This window comes from Puma concolor, chromosome E3 (assembly GCF_028749965.1).
Source record: "Puma concolor isolate L17-30 chromosome E3, mPumCon1.1.hap2, whole genome shotgun sequence".
NCBI classification, from domain to species: Eukaryota; Metazoa; Chordata; class Mammalia; order Carnivora; family Felidae; genus Puma; species Puma concolor.
This window is the reverse complement of record NC_141682.1, coordinates 7,026,885-7,037,684: the sequence shown is the minus strand read 5'-3', so window position 1 is coordinate 7,037,684 and position 10,800 is coordinate 7,026,885. Positions and strand designations below refer to the sequence as shown.

Below are 10,800 nucleotides of genomic sequence, written 5' to 3'. Positions count from 1 at the left end.
AAAATATTTATTTAGAGAGAAAGGGAGAGAGAATTGCAAGCAGGCTCCACGTGGTCAGAGCTCATCTCACGGCTCCATCTCATGAATCCTGAGATCATGACCTGAGCTGAAAGCAGGAGTCTGATACTTAACCGATTGAGCTACCCAGGTGCCCCTGGCAAGGCTCTTAAAGAATAAAAAAGGGGATTCGCAAGGGCCTTTAGATATTACTTCTTTAAGATTACAAATCAACTATTATCCTTTAGTGATATTTGATACTTCAAATTAAATATAAGAAAATCCACACACAAAAAAGTGTGGCATCGTATATGCTTTTTCAAATTACATCAGTCTCTGGGATGTTCTGATCTGCTTACCCTTTGTTTCCTTTTTGAGTGTCATTGACCTAATGCAGCTTTCTACTGTGACACAATCTCTCTAGTCTACGGTATCCGGTGCAAGGGAGTCAGCATCACAGAAGATGCACTGCTTAGTCAATTGCTTGCTGTACAGCAAGTTAGAAACTTCTTGTGTTGAACAGAAATATACTCCCTAGTGATACCCGTTGTTCCTGTTGAGGTCCCTGGGAAAATAGATGACACATTATTTCTCCTTTTCATTAACATCTCTTCTAATATTCTAGGATAGCTATAAGTTTGGAGTTCTTTCCTGAGTTGCCATTTCCCCACAAGTTGTACCTTATTAGCAAATTATGGCAGTGGTGCATTTGTGTCTTGAGTTTTAGCTGACTCAGGCAGTTTGCTCCAGTAAGAGGACAATAAGAGGCACTCTCTTAGAAGTCCATTTCTCTCCAGTAGACATCAATCCCTAACAAAGAGTGGTAAGACTATTATTTTGCAGGGTGCCTGGGTGACTCAGTCAGTTAAGCGTCCAACTCTTGGTTTTGGCTAAGGTCATGATCTCAAAATTCGTGAGTTCGAGCCTCATGTCAGGCTCCACACTGACAGTACAGAGCCTACTTGGGATTCTCTCCCTCTCTGCCCCTTCCCTGCTCATGCTCTCTCTCAAACTTAAAAAAAAATTTTTTTTAAGACTATTATTTTGCTTTTGAGCAAAATTTTCTTTCAGCAGTTCTTCAGATGACAGAGGTGGCAACAGTTAACCAACTTACAAAATTTGTAATTTTTATCTTACACTATGTTACTTTTTTGTTAATGTTTATTTTTTTTGAAAGAGAGAGAGAGACAGAGCATGAGTGGGGGAGGGTCAGAGGGAGAGGGAAACACAGAATCCAAAGCAGGCTTCAGTCTCCGAGCTGTCAGCACAGAGCCTGATGTGGGGTTCGAACCCACGGACTATGAGATCATGACCTGGGCCGAAGTCAGACACTTAACCAAATAAGCCACCCAGGCGCCCCTATTACTAGGGTTCCCAAGGGTCGAGCACTTCATTAATTTTTCCCATATGTCCACCATTACAGTAGGCATGAATAGATACAAAAGAAGTAAAATATTACAGAACTGATACATGTTCTAAATATAGGTTTGTCTTCTCTGACTGCTTTGTCTCCATAGGCACCATCATCTGAGGGTTTGTAGAATGCCTTATCCATTAGACCTACCTTAAATCAAGGAATCCGGTTTATAGTCAAGGAGGTCTGACAATGAACTTGTAATCACAGAATTCATGGTTCTTACTCATCACCCAGAAGCAGCTAGCCTGATAGAACTATGGAATGGCATGTTGAAGACACAGCTAAGTTACACCTTGGAAAATTGGGGAGCTGTCCTCCAGGATACAGTATATGCAATGATCTGCATTGAACCAATAACATATATGGTGTTGTGTCTCCAATAGAAAGACTACTTGGGTATAGAAACCAACAGGTTGGAACAGGAGTGGCCCCTATTACTATAATATTCAGTAACTCACTGGTGGAATTTGTGCTTCCTATCTTCAAACCTAGAGTCTTCTGGGTTATGGTTCTGATTCTCAGGAAGAACATTTCTAGAAGATATATTAAATGTTCCAGTGAACTGGAAGCCAGGCGACCTTGTCTTCCTTGTGCCAGTAGATCAGTAGGCAACGAATGGAGTAATTATAAAGGTCCCACAGTCCCTGCCACACACACTACATAAATACAAAAACATACCCAGCTGTCTGCATTCAATAACCTATCTTCCTGAACCTTGTAAGTACTTTAGTGTAGGAATGGGGCTTGGGGGCAAAGGGGAAAGGGCAGGGTTTAGACAAAGAAGAAAAACAATGTATAACCATGTAATGGCTCTTAGAGACAACTTGGAACACCGGAAGGAGATTTGAGGAAGTATGTAGAAGTTCTAGGACCAAGAGGTCTTTAAGGAGGACCGTAGTTTAGTGAGCCAGTCAGTGATGAAGGAGCAAAGATTTACTCGAGTGGTTTATTGAAGAGTCATGGGGAAGTAGAAAGAAAACAGTGACAATATCAGCAAGATCAAAGAGAATGGGATATTATTTAGGGCTTGGAAGGTTACTCAGAGTATCACCTAGTCATTGGTACCCTCTGTGGCATGTGGCTGTTCCTTTTGTGGGTCTTCCGTTGTGCTCAGACTTGTCTTGGAATTTAGAGTGTGTCAGTCTTTCAAGGTCTCAGTTACGGTTTTATAGAAGGTGAGGTATCTTGACCTACTCTTAAAACAATGGTAAAAGCCATAATTCTTGTGATAACATTTTGACAGCAAAATTCGACTTACTGGGGATGCCTGGGTGACTTCAGGTGGTTAAGCATCTGGACTCGATTTCGGCTTAGGTCATGATCTCATGGTTGGTGAGTTCCAGCCCCGTGTTTGGCTCAGCACTGGTAGTGCAGAGTCTGCTTGGAATTCTCTCTGTCTTCCTCTCTGCCCCTCCCCTGCTCGCACGTGTACACTTTCTCTGTCTTTCAAGATAAATAAACATTTTAAAAATTTAATTTAAAAAATTCGATGAACTGTAGCAATTCCATTATTATTACGCCGAAAACTCCCTGGTAATTTTAGCCAAGCTCAGAATCTTAACTGTCTAGTACTGGAAAGAATGTCTATTGCCCATAGATGAAATTTTTGAAACTACTACCCATTCAAATGACAGTACGTAATCATGGTCTCCAGAGAAGCAACGACTTTGGTTTTGTGAAACCATTCATTCTTGACTTCACTTTGATATTTCTCTTTACATTTTTGTTTCAGTTCCTCTGACACACAAAATCACTAAGTAGTCATATGGTTTAATAACTAGAATTCTTAGGATTATTGCCATCAGTAAGAAAAAGGAGAAACAGAAGTATCTGAGAAGAATGGTAGCAAAGGAAACTTAAGCCCCCTTTACCAGGCTGGGAAAAGCTGAACTAAGGGGAGAGATCCCCAAAGCCGGACAAGGCCGTCAAGTGGGGAACAAGGCCACAGTCCTCCCGCGTTCCTAGAGAGGACCCCTCTTCTGAAAGACAAGTGTTGACGCACTTCCGGCTTCTGTGGGACTCACAGACGTGCGCTCAATCAAGGTTGTGATGAGCAGAGGGTGTGGGTCCAAGTGCGCCGCCCTTTGCCACCTCCCCCCAAGAGTCACCTCCCTTTTCTGCCCCAGCACCCCCAGACGTCTCCGGGGTTCACGGTGAGACGTGGGTCCGGCCAGGGTGGACGGGTGGGGACAGAGGTGGATGTGTACAGCTGTGTTCCCCGGCTCCTCGCGCCATCACCGCCCCCCGACGGGGTGGAGGGTCCATGTCCCTGCCCTGTGTTCCGGCCTCGTCCGTAGGGAGCGCCGTCTCTCTCGCAGAGACAGCTCTGGATCCAAGTGGAAAAGGCACGCGTTTTGTTTTCTGGGCCAGGTTGAGATGCCTCTGGGACCGGGAAGAGGCAGTCCGCTGAGGGCTCTTCCTGGGCCTTCTTTCCTCGGTTTTCACCCCAGGGGATAGTGGAAGACAGGATCCGAGGCCAATTTCTCTGTTTCCCCAGTTGTCCGTATTTGCATTCCTTCTGGTGAGGGCTTCCCCACCCCCACCCTCATTCCTAGAGATCCTGAATGTAAAATGAGGAAGACTCTCGAAGCTATCAAGCTCCGCGGGTTTTTACCAATTTGTTAAGCTTCGTAAATGTGTGCAGATCACTTGCTTACCTCCAAGCCCACCACCATTAACGGTGGTAGTGTTTGAAACCTAGTGAGTAAAGTGATTTGGATGCAATAGGAAAGATTACACACACCTCACTCTTTTCCCTTGCAGTTTCTGAGCTTTATTAATTTTTTTATAGTGTATTTATTTTGAGAGAGACGGAGACAGCACCAGTGGGGGAGGGCACAGAGGAGGGGAGGGCAGAGAGGAGGAGCGAGAATCCCAAGCAGGCTCTGCACTGACAATGGCCATGCACTGACAGCGCAGAGCCCAAATGTGGGTCCCAAACTGAGGAAGGGTAAAATGACCTGAGCGGAAACCAAGAGTTGGACACTGAACTGAGTCAGCCAGGCTCCCCTGAACTTTATGAATTTAAAAAAAAATTTTTTTTTAACGCTTTTATTTATTTTTGAGACAGAGAGAGACAGAGCATGAACAGGGGAGGGGCAGAAAGAGAGGGAGACACAGAATTCGAAGCAGGCTCCAGGCTCTGAGCCATCAGCCCAGTGCCCGATGCAGGGCTCGAACTCACGGACCGCGAGATCGTGACCTGAGCTGAAGTCGGACGCTTAACCGACTGAGCCACCCAGGCGCCCCGAACTTTATGAATTTTAAATGTATGATTTTAGACATCAGGTGGATTTTTCAGTTGTGGGAGGTAATTGTGCTTGACTTGAAGTGGTGAGTAATGAAGGGGGTCGTGAGGATGCAGTGGAAAATGTTTTGGGCTACTAGAAGGCCATTTCCAGTGCTGTGTCTGACACTGATTAGGATGATTTTGAATAAAACCCCACCAGTGGGGTTCATTCATTTTTTCCTACGTAAAATTAACTAAATTATCTCAAAGGGCCCTTCCAACTTGTAAATTCATTGATAAATGAATTTAACTGAAAAATCCAGCTGGGCCAAACCTAATGCCCCATCTCCATTTCCCACACTGCCACCAGAAAGATACTTACATTATTGAGAGGTGTCAGAGGACCAAAGGAAACACTTAGAGATCAGTGTTGAAGAGATCCTATGCAGTCAACCCAAGTTGTGGAGAATACATGGAAAGCAGATCAATGAAACCTTACTGTTTGCTGGGGGATATATAAGTAACTTACCCATAGACACATAATTTATTTATGTACCTTAAGGTTGTACTGTTATAATATTCCTCCCATTCTTACTCAGATGTTTTACAAATAACTTCACAGTCTCTTAATTTATAAATGGCATGCCCTTCCAAGTGTTGAAATACCAGGCCTAAAATGAATTTGTTGAACTTTCTACAAATGAGCACAAAATTGACATTGTATTCAAACATATATTTTAAATGTCTATGGGTTGCAAGGAACTACATAAAGTGACTGAAGGGCAACGATGACAAGTCTACTCTTGAGGAGCAGTCTAGGTGAGATAAGGCATGAAAGCATTACAAAGTAAATTTCAGGGTAAAAGCTATCAAAAAATTACATCTATCAAACTAGAAATGGAGACAATTCAGTGAGTCTAAAGTCAAAAGAGGACTAGGTGCTGGGATCATTCAAGAAATGTAAAATAAAACCCAGTCTTTCTGTTGCTCTGCCCAGAATATGAGCACTACCACTCCATGCAGGTCTGTTCAAGGGAGGAGGGACTCTGTTCCTGACCTCAGCCCTCTATCTTTGAGTTTCACTTCTTGGAGTTTCACTTCGATTCATACTTCCACCAGGAGGGAACGTGTCTAGGAACGTGTGCTTTCCCCCTTCCCTGCCTTTAGAACTTTGACCCAGATGCCAAAGACCAAGATGCCTTTTCCCTCATCTTTAAATGGCAGAGACAGGTGGAATTTTCAGATCTATCACTAAAAATGGAGAGAAATGAGGAAAGAAAATTTAATAGTTGAAAGGTGAAGATAAGAACAGCAATGCCAAGTGCTAACAATGTAAGTGCTATGAGATGGGGACCAAAAAATGGGGCTATCAGGAAAGGCTAAGTGGGTTTCAGTATTTTTAAAATATAAATACATGTTTTAATTTTTTTTTTTCCTCTGTGCCCCAGTGGGTAATCCTGTCCACCATACTTGGATGGTCACTTTAAGAGTGACCAGATTGCTTTTTTTAAAAAAAAATGTTTTTTAATGATTATTTTTGAGAGAGACAGAGCACAAATGGGGGAGGGGCAGAGGGAGAGGGAGGCACAGAATCCAAAACAGACTCCAGGCTCTGAGCTGTCAGCACAGAACCCAAAATGGGGCTCAAACCCACGAACCATGAAATCATGACCTGAGCCGAAGTCGGACGCTTAACTGACTGAGCCACCCAGTCGCCCCCAGATAGCTTTTTTTATAGTGACTAGGTGGCAGTGTGGCAGCGCAGGACCCTGGGCTTCAGACTTGGGTTTGAGTAGTGAATCTACTTCGCTATGTTGTTAGCACATCAATCTTTCTCAGCTTCTTAAAATAGGGGTACTGGTATCTTTCATAAGGTTCCCGTGGGTATTAAATGGGCTGTATACATAAAATAATGTGATGTACCGAATCTGCCTACACACAGCTAACATGAATGGCAGTTATTCGGCATCTACTGTGGCATGCCATTGGATTTAGGGAATTGTCTTCATGCTACTTGGATGAGATGTTAGCAGCATGGCAATACAATGTTACTTTTTCATACTGCTATTTTAAATTTTTTCTGCTCAGCAGGATAGCAAAAACTGGCCTCATAAAACATCTAGGACCTTATTTGGATCAAGTGAGCCAGTTCTTCAAACCTGAACAATGACTGCTGAATCAAGGGATACCGCAGATTTGTCTCCACAGGCCACCCAGGAGGTGGAAGGCATAGTGAGAGTGAAAGTGGAGGCGGAAGATGAAGATGAGGAAGGCCATTTTCAAAGGGGAAGAAATAGCATAGAATTATCCCCACAATTTATTAGTCGGTTCACAACCATGAATGAGAGAGCCTTATTATCATCATATTTGGTTGCCTATCGAGTGGCAAAAGAGAAAATGGCTCACACGGCTGCTGAAAAAATTATTCTTCCAGCATGTATGGAAATGGTACGTACAATTTTTGATGATAAATCAGCTGATAAATTAAGAACTATACCCCTTAGTGATAATACAATATCTCGTCAAATCTGTACAATTGCAAAACATTTAGAGGCAATGCTTATTACACGGCTGCAGTCTGGTATAGATTTTGCAATCCAACTTGACGAGAGCATGGATATTGCAAATTGCCCAACACTCTTGATTTATGTCAGGTATGTGTGGCAAGATGACTTTATAGAGGACCTGTTGTGTTGTTTAAGTTTAAATTCACTTATAACGGGATTAATTTACCGAATTAGAAAAGTGCATTGTTGGTCAATATAAATTGAACTGGAAAAATTGTAAAGGAATTTCAAGTGATGGAGCAGCAAATATGACTGGGAAACACAGCAGGGTTATTGAAAAATTGTTAGAAGTAACACATAACAAGGCTCTTTGGAATCATTGTTTTATTCATCAAGAAGCTTTGGTGTCCAAAGGAATTCCACCAGGTCTAATGGATGTATTGAAAAACACAGTGAAAATTGTTAATTTTATTAAAGGAAGCTCCTTAAACAGCCGACTTCTCGAAATATTTTGTTCAGAGATTGGAGTTAACCATACCCACTTACTGTTTCATACAGAAGTTCGTTGGCTGTCTCAAGGAAAAGTATTGAGCAGAGTATATGAACTCAGGAATGAGATATACATTTTTCTCATTGAAAAGCAATCTCATTTGGCAAATATTCTTGAAGATGACCTATGGGTAACAAAATTGGCATATTTGAGTGATATTTTTGGCATTCTTCATGAATTACATTTTAAAGTACCGGGGAAGAACAATGATGTATTTCAGTATCTTGAATGTATTCTAGGATTCCAAAAGACATTATTGTTGTGGCAAGCAAGACTTAAAAGCAATCGCCCTAGCTACTATATGTTCCCAATGCTGTTGCAGCGTATTGAAGAGAACGTTATTAATGAAGACTGCTTAAAAGAAATAAAATCAGAGATATTGATGCATCTCACTTCTTTGTCTCAAACCTTTCATCATTACTTCCCAGAAGAGAAATTTGACTCAATAAAGGAAAATATTTGGATGAAAGATCCCTTTGTATTTCAAACCCCAGAATCAATCATTGAGTTAAACTTGGTGCCCGAAGAAGAGAATGAATTATTGCAGCTCAGTTCATCCTTCACACTGAGGAATTATTATAAGACATTAAGTCTATCAGCATTCTGGATTAAAATTAAAGATGAATTTCCACTGCTGAGTAGGAAGCATATTGCTGCTATTACCATTCACAACTACCTATTTGTGTGAACTAGGATTTTCCATCTTGACACGATTAAAAACAAAGAAAAGAAATAGGCTCAACATGGGGCGCCTGGGTGGCGCAGTCGGTTAAGCGTCCGACTTCAGCCAGGTCACGATCTCGCAGTCTGTGAGTTCGAGCCCCGCGTCAGGCTCTGGGCTGATGGCTCGGAGCCTGGAGCCTGTTTCCGATTCTGTGTCTCCCTCTCTCTCTCTGCCCCTCCCCCGTTCATGCTCTGTCTCTCTCTGTCCCAAAAATAAATAAACGTTGAAAAAAAAAATAAAAAAAAAAAAAGAAATAGGCTCGACAGTGCACCTGACATGCGTGTAGCCCTATCCTCATGTGTTCCTGACTGGAATGAACTTATGAACAGGCAAGCACACCCATCGCATTAAGTGTGATGAGATGCACTTAATGAAAAGTGCTATGAAATGTGGTTTTTGTACTTTTTAAGGGTTTCTTTGGTAGATGGTATTTATTAATAAAATTATATTTGGAATTTACATTTCATTTTCTATGTAGTATCATTTCATGAAACTTGTTTCTGTTACAGGGGTTATGTGACTATGTATCCAGAATAATGATGTGAAATGTTTTTCTGGGGATTACTGTAAGTTTTGAAAACCCTCTTAGTACATAGTCTTCTACTCAGATCTGTGCCCCTGTCCACCACTGCTGCCTTGCTTCTTCCTTTCAGGCAGAGCCCCATTCAGGTTCAGTTTCTCCATCTCTCTGTGCTTATGTGCTCTTCCTTTTTTGCTCTAATTCCAGGAAGTGACTCTTTGATACTAATCGTAGTTTAACACCATTCTCAAACTGTTGTGGTTTTTTTTTTTTTTTTTAAAGCATGGCCATGTGTTATAATTCTAGCCAATGAGATACATATGTACGGCGCTCTGTCAGGATATTTTGGTGAAGGTATTGCTTGCTTTCAGAGGGACACAAGAGAGAAGACCGTGATGGGGCACAGTTTTTGACTTTCCCAAATCCCTCCTTAAAAACTAAGACAGCAAAACTGAAAACTCAGGGACATCACTACAGCAAAACCAGGTGACAGGGTACCACCAACAGTTAAAAGACTAACAAGGTTTCAAGCTATTGTGTAAAAAGGAAGCAGAGAGAAGCAACAAGTGTCTGATAGATTTGAAAACTGCAAAGTAATCAACAGGTAGTCATGCAAAATTTCAGTGAGTTACACTGAGAACAGCTTAAACAGTGAGTTCGCCCACTTCAGTATAGGGTGAGTTTTAGGGGTTGGTGGTAAAGTCTGGCAGCAGGGTGGCCTTGTGATAGAATCCAAATTGAGTAAGGGACAGGAGAGACCAAGTCTTCTCTCTTTGTCCATAAGGATTGCTTTGTGTGGTTTCTCCTGCCTACAATCAAGGTCTCTGGCTTTTGATTAGTGACAAGTGGCCTTTGGCCAAATTCCAAGATACAAGTTTACAGCAGCACCATCCTTGTGGGCCGTGGCAGGTTAGGAGTCGTCCATCTAAAATCCTGCCGCTTCTGGATCAAATACCTGCTCCTTTTGTGTCTCCTCATGATGATATAACTAATACATGTATCTCACCAGCACCATTTAACCAGGGACAATTTGGAATTGCATTGACCACTTTGGGAAAACAAGTTTCCACATCCCAGTCACCCATATTTATCTAGGAAGATGTTGAAATGGGGAGTGAAGTTCACATAACTTGCTGCCAGAAAGATAATTAGAAAGCTATGAAAACATCAGAAGCAGACCTTTTCTCTCACTGTAGTGTAGAGCACTATCTAGGCTAGGATTTAGGAGACCCCGGGCTCCAGGCTCCATTTCAGAGATAACAAGTCATGGTCAAATATCTCTGTGCCTCCACGTCTTCATCTGTCAGATGAGGACTGTACTGCATTTGGAGAACAGGCCTTCAAGGGAGTAATTAAAGTTAAATGAGGTCATAGGGTTGGCCCTCATCCATAGGACTGATGTCCCTGTAAGAGGAGGAAGGGCTACCAGGAGTGCACGCACACAAAGGAGAGGCTGTATGAGGACACAGCAAGAAGACAGCTGTCAGCAAGCCAAGGAGAGAGAGGGCTCCGTAGACCAACTCTGCTGTCACCCTGATCTCTAATTTCCAGCCTCCAGAAGTGTGAGAAAATAAATTTCTGTTTAAGCCACCCAGTCTGCAGCATTTTGTCACCTCAGCTGGAGTATACCAGCATACCTCCTAAGGTACTGAGCACAGAAAGAAGCACATCCTCAGATGTACAACAAATGTAACTTTTGTGTTTCTTTTAGAAACAAGATTTTAACCCCAATGGATTAAGCTGAAAATTTATCTAGACAGTGACTGGTTTGTGCTAATGCGGTCCTATTTTCTCCTGGTCACACTTACAATCAGTGATACATACTGTACTTGTATTATTTCCCACCAAGGATAGAA

At 42.2% G+C, this 10,800-nt stretch overlaps 1 long non-coding RNA gene across 3 annotated transcripts; it reads left to right on the top strand.

The window, feature by feature from the left end:
- Positions 1-5: 5 nt before the first annotated feature.
- LOC147572918 (uncharacterized) lies at positions 6-8,346 on the top strand. Of its 3 annotated transcripts, none has more exons than XR_015245429.1 (3): positions 6-3,567; positions 5,763-5,979; positions 6,740-8,346. It is a non-coding gene; the product is annotated as an uncharacterized LOC147572918 (long non-coding RNA). The 3 variants fall into 3 exon arrangements; XR_015245428.1 differs by having other exon boundaries at positions 5,641-5,979; XR_015245427.1 differs by lacking the exon at positions 6-3,567 and having other exon boundaries at positions 4,666-5,979.
- Positions 8,347-10,800: the final 2,454 nt, after the last annotated feature.